The following is a 9,673-nucleotide window of genomic DNA, read 5'->3' on the forward strand; positions in this document are numbered from 1 at the left end:
TCTGTCAATGCAGGGGACGTGGGTCTGATCCCTGGTCCGGGAAGACCCCACATGCCACGGAGCAACTAAGCCCGTGCGCCACAACTACTGAGCCTGTGCTCTAGAGCCCATGAGCCACAACTACTGAGCCTGTGCACCTACAGCCCGTGCTCCACAACAAGAGAAGCCACCGAATGAGAAGCTGGCGCACCGCAACGAAGGGTAGCCCTCACACAGCAATGAAGACCCAAAGCAGCCAAAAATAAATTAAAAAAAGAAAAAGAATTCCATATGGAGATGGACTAAGAAATGCTGTTCTCGGATAAAGATGAAAAAGAAATCTGCTTAGGAATAGGAGGATATGGTTCGTGTAATTCTAAGCATGGTAGTTAAATGTACACACATACACACACATGTTCAAAATCTCCATTTTCACTGCAGTGTGCCAAGTACCTGCTTCAATCTAACATAAAACAAAAGTTTTCATTATTCTCTTATAAATGGCACATGCCTTTCATACTGTGTGTGTGTGTGAGATAGGTAATAAGTTATTTAATTATTTTTAAACGAATGCCTTAGAAAACGTCTTTTTAAAATTAAACTATTCCATCAGTTTTTAAAGAAAATACTGGTATTTCACGGTCAGTTAGTTTTCATTAGGCTTCAGCCCCCACCATCAGCAGCCATGATGGGCAGAATAAGAATCTTTCAGGAGACATTTATTCCATGAGAAAATTTTCCTATTAAAAAATAAAGAGGGCTTCCCTAGTGGCGCAGTGGTTGAGAGTCCGCCTGCCGATGCAGGGGACACAGGTTCGTGCCCCGGTCCGGGAAGATCCCACATGCCGTGGAGCGGCTGGGCCCGTGAGCCATGGCCGCTGAGCCTGCGCTCCGCAACGGGAGAGGCCACAACAGTGAGAGGCCCGCGTACTGCAAAAAAAAAAAAAAAAAGAAAGAAACTTTGATGAAACTAGAATTGAAGTGAGGTAGTTAATGATCCATAATTAAACTAGTTGCCATAGAAATCAATGCAAAAGAAAAACAGGTTTAAAAACTTTTAATTTTCTTCCAAAAGCTCAAATAACATGGAATCAGAGTCAATAAAGCCTGAATTCATTATGGAGCCACTGACCCAGTTCATTAATGACAAACCAAGTATTTTTTCACAGAAAAGAAAAATCAGACATTAGTTCCATAGCTTTGCTTCATGTACTAGAATAATCAACAATGAGTAAGAGAAATGAATTAGGTACCAAGGGTATAAGCACAGGGGACCCATCTGCCCCACAGCAACACCTGTTCATGCCAGGTCAGCTTGCTGAGTGGTGAAAAATAGAGCAGAAGGAATGTCTTGATGATAAACAATTTAGTCAAATGGATTAAATCAACCACTTATTTAAAATCTCAACTGAACTGACTTTAAAAAAGAAATACTTTTGAGGGGCAATATACTGAAATAGTCTCTTCAAGTTATGCACTTCCTAGCCATCATATTTTTAATAACTATCTTGTCAAATTTTCTAACAAGATTAATCATTTTATCCTGGTCCAAATCTTTCCTCCTGCTTTGTCATACACAGGGTGCCCATTGCAGTAAGAGCCACTGGGGTCAAAGAAATGAACTAGATCCCAAGGGGTAGAACAGGCTCAGAGGAAGACTAGACTATTAAGTCCGTGAGGCTGGAGAGTAAATTGTTTCTTCTTTTGTTTGTGTTTGTTTTTACCAATTTGTGAAGGGAAAGCTGGAAGTAGAGGCTTACTAGTCAAATTCTAGGACTGGACTCCATTCATTGTTGGTGATTCTTTTTCAAGCATGTGGATATTCCAGTTTCCCCAACAGTCGACTAAACTGGATGCTTGTCATGGTCCGTCTGAGGGTACTAGGAAGATAGGTTAGTAGCAAATAACTGGCTCCTCTGACTCTTCCGGTCCACAGCTACTCAGGCTCAACCTCTGACCCCAAATTCCTAACGACTTCCAACTCACTCATGACTTCAAGACAAATACCTTTCTTACTTCAAACTCACTTCCAGAACCTTGACTCTTTCAGTCCTTCTGGCCGTCAGCATTGTCATCACCTCTTTTCCATTCACAGCCAGTATTGGGCTCAAGGTTAATCACCTGAACTTATCTCTCATCAGTATCCTTTGTTCTCCTGTCCCAACACCTTCTGAGAACCTGACCAGGTGAAGTCCAACACCTGCGTAATGTTAAATCCCTCCAACTCCAATGAAGGCAGGGGTGAACTAGATATTCACAGTAACGTGTCAAATAGCACCTTGCTAAATTCCCATTCCACAACCTCCCCTGGGACATAAGAACCATCAAAGAGTCCTGAATGGTAGAGTAACTCCAAATCCTCACTCCAAAGGGCAATGATAAAATTGGACAAAATTGTCAAAAACAAAAATTTCAGGACCCTGAAAATAGAACAAAGGCACAAGATAAATTGAGGTGTGTCTACACAAGAAAAGCTTGTGTGGTAGTAGTAGTAGTTTTTTCAACATGTGTGTTGAAGCAATTCAGGTAAGAATTTCACCGTGGTGTTTTATCCCAGCGTTGCTATGATTCCAATGTGGCCACCCACCCCAGCTCTGTATTTGTGCCCAGCCAGCTATGTTCTAGGTTGGTGTACGCCATGAAAACCAGCACCTTCTCAGCCAGGAAGACTAAGGGCTAACTTGATATTCATCAGAATATGGAAAAATCCCCACACACATTTTCAGAAACAGTAGTGATTTTAGTGACAAATAAGAAAGACCAATGTCAGCTAGGTTGTGGCAATCAGACTAGGCATAAGTTTATCAGGAAATGAGACAGCCAGAGTAGGCCTTGATAGGTCTCCACATAGCCCTGGTGGTTCCAAAGGCAGTCTGCATGTACAAGGCTGCACACGTTCTTAGGAGAGGCTGGAAAAGGCAGCTATCTGTTTGTCCCTGGATGAATGTGAGGACTTGTGCTAGCAGAAGGTAAAAGCCAGGAACAACAAGTAAACTGTCTGAAGTTGACATGTGTCTCCCAACTTACACACAAATCCATGAACAAGGGCAGAAACTTAATAGCTCAAGGCAGATGAGAACAACTTTTAATTATTCAGTTACCACTAAACAATTCTGACATGGGAGCAACCCCTATGAAGTCAGGCTTGAAAATAAAATTAATAAGGAAAAAAACACTTTACAGAGACATCAAAGGTCACAAACAGTGGGGGAAGATAGACTCCACAGAATTAGCCCAAACAAATCATTAACAATAAACAGAAACAATATCAGAGAAGAAACAAACTCACATTTGCTATGATATATATTACCTAAAATGTCCAGTTTTCAAATAAAAACTTATAGTATGTGCAAAAAAACACAAAAGTGTTTCCCCTTCACAAGGAAAAAAGCAGTCAAAAGAAATGGTCTACTAGGGGACCTAGGTGTCGCATTAGCACAAAAAGACAGCAAAGCAGATATCACAAACAGGTTCAAGGAACAAAAAAAAAAAATCACTTCTATAAATTAAAGGGAAATATGATAAAGTGGCTCATCAAATAGAGACTACCAATAAAGAAATAAATACTGTTTTTAAGAAAGGAAATTCTGGAGCTGTAATGTATAATAACAATAACTGGCATTTCCAGTGTCCATTGCAACATGTGAAGAGATTATAAGTTGTAACTCCCACCCTCATAACAAGAAGAAAGCTAAAAAACTAAAAATCAACAACTCTCCTTAGATTTATCAGAGAATTGAGGTCACAGGGCAAACTACTGCCCTGAAAACTGGAGAAATAGAACCAAGAGAGTAACAGCTTACCAGGAGCAGAAGCTGCTAGAGCTAGAAACTGGTAGGAGCACTAAAAACTGTCAATGACACATTTCTGGAGGCTGAGTGCTGACTAGCTTTAGAGTTAAAACTCCTGAGGGCCCAGTCTTCAGGGATCCTCTGTACATCCGTAAGTTTTACCTCCAAAAACGTCACCAGATTCCCACTTGTGAACACTTGGGGGAAAATGTCCATGTACTTTGGGGAAGATAAGAGAAAAAAATAACCATGTTAAGATACAACCAGTGGGTTCTGTTCTCCAAAACGAAGCCCTGCCCTCAAGGAAAACTAATTCACTAGAACTTTATCTCCAGAAGAGCAATGAGCCAACTCTAATCCCCACAGCCCTCCTGTCTCACACAGAGATCTAGGGGAAAAAAAACTGAAAAAAAATTTAAAAACTTCTTCTGAAGGTCACAGTGCAGGAATTCTGGCCCTTTTTATAAACGGAGATTTAATCATGAGAGTACAGAATGCTTCCCCTCCTTAATACCTTACTACCACATCAATAGGGATGCAGTATAATAACAGTAAATTACAACTGAGTGCGCTGCAAGACATAGACTCTATGTAAGAAGGAGTTTCTAGGGAAACCCGAAGACAACAGGGGAGACAAAAACAAGGATATCAGAGTAAATTGAAGCTTCTTACACTATAGCTACAGCAAACATTAAACACAGCCTAACTCCTGGCCAGATAAATACAAAACATTACACTAAAGACCTATTTACCTCAGTTTCTAATACATTATGTCTGGATTTCAATAAAAAATTACAAGGCATGCTAAAAGGCAAGGAAAGATCAGCCTGGAGACACAAAGCAAGCATCAGAAACTAACTCAGCTAGGGCAGAGAAATTTTAATTATCAGACCAAGAATTTAAAAACACTACAATTAATATGGTAAGGACTGTAATGGAAAAATTGGACAGCGTGCAAGAAAAGATGGGTAATGTAAGCAGAAAGATAAAAGTTCTAAGAAAGAATCAAGAGTAAATACTAGAAAATGAAAACACTGTCAGAGAAATGAAGAATGTCTTTGATGGACTCATCAAAGGTTGAACATGAATGGAACATGGCTGAGGAAAGAATCAGGGAGTTTGAAAATAGGTCAGTAGGAGTTTCCAAAATTGAACTTCAAAAAGGAAAGAAAACAAAACAAACAAACAAAACCAGTATGAAACAAGATATCCAAGAACAGTGGGACAATGAAAAGCTGTACTAAATGTGTAATGGGAATACCAAAGGAGAAGAAAGACAGAAAGGACCAGAAGAAATATTTGAATGATGACTGGGAACCTTCCAAAGTTAATGACAGACATCAAACCAAGATAATCAAACACAGATCCAAGAAACTCAAAGAATACCCAGCAAGATAAATACAGGAGGCTGGGGGGGACAAACCACGCATAGGCATATGATATCAAAATGCAGAAAACCTAAAAGAAAATCTTCAAAGAAGCAAAAGCCAAAGGGAAAAGAACACCTTATCAATAGAGGAAAAGGATAAGAATTATATTGAACATCTCTTCAGAAACTATGTTAGCAAAGAGAGTGGACTGAAATATTTAACATGTTGGAAGAAATAAAATCACAAACCTACAATTCTGTATCCAGCCAAATTATCATTCAAAAGAGGAGGAGAATTAAAGATTTCCTCAAACAAACAAAAACTGAGGGAATTTATCTTCAGTAGAACTGCATCACAAAAAAAGTTAAAGGAAGTTCTTCAGAGGAAATAAACATCATATAAATAGGAAACTCAGATCTCCATAAAGAAGGAAGAACATTAGAGAAGAAATAAATGAATTAAATATTTTATTTTCTTTACTCTTAATTGATCTAACAGATAAGTGTTCAAAATAATAGCAACAATTAATTGGGTGGTTAAAACTAGTTAATTGGGAAGACATAGGGGAGAAGCTGGAGCTGAGGCTGGAGTCGCCCGTGGGGGCCAAGCCCGCCGTCTACCCGTGGCCGCTGCCGGTCTACGACAAACCCCACGATGCTGCTCACGAGATCATCGAGACCATCCGGAGGAAAAGAGACGTAGAGTTACATCCAGAGAACAAGTTGCTGGACCGCTCCCTGCAGAAGAACCGGGAAGAGTAAGACCAGGAACACATGTGGAAGAAGAAGAAAGAGATGATAAAGTAAAGCCTGGTCACCTCCAGGTTCTGATAGAAATAAAGTTTCCAGAAGTTGTGTTCCTGCAATAAGAAATAAAGATGTGACCTTCCAGTTGTGTAAAGCTCTTAAATGCTGTGTAAGTGCATCGGGTGCCTAAGGAACCTGGAGCTAAATGGGCTAGTTCTGAGAGAGAGAGACTTAACTACGTTAACAAAGGAAATCCATCACCGTCCTTTGCGGGGCCGGTCCCGAGCTCGTGTTTTAATGGACGCGAAGGCAAACCGTGGTTCTCACGTGACTCTCTGAAGCGCCCCCGCAGCAGGCCCAGGTGCCTTGAGTGGACTAAGTCTCACTTTACGGCAGTGGCATCAGATGGTGGCTACAGAAGGTTGCGACGTCCCTGTGTGCTCTAACAGGCTCTGCAGACCGGGGGACGAAAGGACCAAGGAGCTCTGCCCTCAGGAATCCCAAGTGACTGGAGGGACACAGCGTCAGGGCCCCGGGCAGTGTCGCCCACTGTTCAGGAGGTGGGCGGAGGCTCCGCAGCTTCATTTCGTCCAGTCCCTTCCAGTATTTAAAATTGCTGTCAAGATGCTGCATTAACTCAGGCAGGTCTACAAAGGCGTCCCAAGCAGCAAACACGTCTGTGATGAAATAGTCAATGAGAGAGATTTGGGATTTGGGGATGTTGCAGGTATTTCTGTCCAAAACTGGCATCACCACAGTCAAGTCCTGTCCCTTCCCTTCATCAGTCTGAGAAAAACATTCTTCTGAGATGCGTGCGGCCCACTCAATGCACTTTCCCAGGGGTCGGCAGGGATTGGACGCATCAGCACACTTAATCAGCATCCGTTTGATCAGACTGCGACTGTCTGGAGTTCTGGGCATAGTGACTATGGCTTCTTGATTTTTATCAGTTTACCCATCTTCCTCTAATGCTGCCAAGGGCTTGTTGATGCTATTGACAAATTTGTTGACGTGCTCAAAGTGCTTTGTCATTTCTGTGGCTAAGACCATGTCGATAGTACTCTGGCGCAGCGTCCGGTAGTCATACCTCTCCATGTCTTTAAAGATGTTGCATTTATCATCACGAGTGGTCAGTTGGAAGGCCAAGGCCGCGAGATGGCTCTCGAGCACAGCAGTGTCATTATACAGAATGGCCAGCTCGCTCCCAGCATTGCACAGGAAGGGGTTGGTTCTCCCGGGGTGGACCAGGTCATGGACAGTGGCTGCAATGAGGGCAGCGATCTCATCAAGTGGATCTGAAGTTTGCTTTATCCTCTCTTTGCAGAGAAAATAGGCAGTGGCGTGAAGCACGTCGGCAGAATGTGTAGAATTGTGGTAGGGGTTAGAAGCATGATAATTGGCTTCGATAATTTGCAACCACGATCTCAGCGTTGTCTCAGAGCATTTTAAGACTTCACAGACTCCAAAGCGAGCAAATATTTTGAGACCAAGATAAATCAAAGGCCTTTTATGAATGGCAGCCTCCAGTTCAAAAATATCAAAGTCCCAGGATTCCTCATGTTCCACGGCCCGAGTTATCTGTGATGGGACGTTGTGAAGGGAGGTGGGGGTGATTACACTGCTGGAAACCTGTTGAAAGAACATACTCATTCCTGGATGGTCTTCACAAAACATCAGACATTAAGCCCCCAACAAGGTCAATGGCATGAGGATCATTGTCCTTAGCATCAAACTGTGGTGAATATAATTCAGTGGTTCTTAGAATTTCCAGCACACGATCTAAGGCTTCTGTCACAGGCATGGGGCTGCTTTCCTGGGCAGCACTGATGATATCGATTGCCTTGGTGATGGGCGCCTCGATCTACATGGAATGTATCCGGGCCATGGAGGAGCGTTGTCTCTGGCTGGAGACTTTGCTTGTTCGAGAGGCAGCAGTTCTGACATCTAGTGAGCTTTTTCTCCCGTCGTTATCTTTGCCTGACTGATTATCTGTATGAGTGTCAGACTGAACACATTCAGCTATGTTCTCAGCCTTACTGTTGCCATTGCACACTCTGACAATGGACACATAGTGTCTAATTTTTCCTCCCTGTCCAATGACAGGTATCATCTTCACATTTTGTTGTTGAGAGACATACAGAGAAGCCAGGAAGAGTTACCCCATCTCTCCCTCCTCTGGACCTTAGTTCCTCCTGATTGTCACTCATTACACTGAGAACAGATTTCAGGACTCAGCACATGCAGCCATAATGTGTGCCTAATTCCACATCCCAGTCACTGGGACACAAAATTTTGGTGTCTTCAAGTCTGGCTCCCACATCACCACTCACATATGTCAGTTCTTCCTCTACAGCTGAGTCAGTGAGTAAAGACACATAAACAGAAGCAGATTAATACGAACAAGGTTTTATTGAAGAATCAACATTGTGAAAATGACTACTACCGAAAGCAATCTACAGATTCAATGCAATCCCTATCAAACTACCACTAGCATTTTTCACAGAACTAGAACAAAAAATTTCACCATTTGTATGGAAACACAAAAGACCCCGAATAGCCAAAGCAATCATGAGAACGAAAAACGGAGCTGGAGGAATCAGGCTCCCTGACCTCAGACTATACTACAAAGCTACAGTAATCAAGACAGTATGGTACTGGCACAAAAACAGAAAGATCGATCAATGGAACAGGATAGAAAGCCCAGAGATCAACCCAGGCACATATGGTCAGCTTATCTTTGATAAAGGAGGCAGGGATGTACAGTGGAGAAAGGACAGCCTCTTCAATAAGTACTGTTGGGAAAACTGGACAGGTACATGTAAAAGTATGAGATTAGATCACTCCCTAACACCATACACAAAAATAAGCTCAAAATGGATTAAGGACCTAAATATAAGGCCAGAAACTATCAAACTCTTAGAGGAAAACATAGGCAGAACACTCTATGACAAAAATCACAGCAAGGGCCTTTTTGACCCACCTCCTAGAGAAATGGAAGTAAAAACAAAAATAAACAAACGGGACCTAATGAAACTTCAAAGCTTTTGCACAGCAAAGGAAACCATAAACAAGACCAAAAGACAATCTTCAGAATGGGAGAAAATATTTGCAAATGAAGCAACTGACAAAGGATTAATCTCCAAAATTTACAAGCAGCTCATGCAGCTCAATAACAAAAACACAAACAACCCAATCCAAAAATGGGCAGAAGACCTAAATAGACATTTCTCCAAAGAAGATATACAGACTGCCAACAAACACATGAAAGAATGCTCAACATCATTAATCATTAGAGAAATGCAAATCAAAACTACAATGAGGTATCACCTCACAGCAGTCAGAATGGCCATCAAAAAATCTGGAAACAATAAATGCTGGAGAGAGGGTGTGGAGAAAAGGGAACACTCTTGCACTGCTGGTGGGAATGTGAATTGGTACAGCCACTGTGGAGAACAGTATGGAGGTTCCTTAAAAGACTACAAATAGAACTACCATATGACCCAGCAATCCCACTACTGGGCATATACACTGAGAAAACCATAATTCAAAAAGAGTCATGTACCACAATGTTCATTGCAGCTCTATTTACAATAGCCAGGACAGGGAAGCAACCTAAGTGTCCATCAACAGATGAATGGAGAAAGAAGATTTGGCACATACATACAATGGAATATTACTCAGTCATAAAAAGGAACGAAACTGAGTTATTTGTAGTGAGGTGGATGGACCTAGAGTCTGTCATACAGAGTGAAGTAAGTCAGAAAGAGAAAGACAAATACCATATGCT

General features: G+C 41.8%; 1 pseudogene; it reads right to left on the reverse strand.

Moving 5' to 3' along the window:
• Positions 1-6,142: 6,142 nt before the first annotated feature.
• LOC111164786 (high affinity cAMP-specific and IBMX-insensitive 3',5'-cyclic phosphodiesterase 8A pseudogene) lies at positions 6,143-8,577 on the reverse strand (annotated as a pseudogene).
• Between the last annotated feature and the right edge of the window lie 1,096 nt (positions 8,578-9,673).

This window comes from Delphinapterus leucas, chromosome 4 (genome assembly GCF_059928025.1).
Source record: "Delphinapterus leucas isolate spDelLeu-1000000601 "Yukka" chromosome 4, BTC_Dleu_Yukka2, whole genome shotgun sequence".
In the NCBI taxonomy this organism is placed as follows: Eukaryota; Metazoa; Chordata; class Mammalia; order Artiodactyla; family Monodontidae; genus Delphinapterus; species Delphinapterus leucas.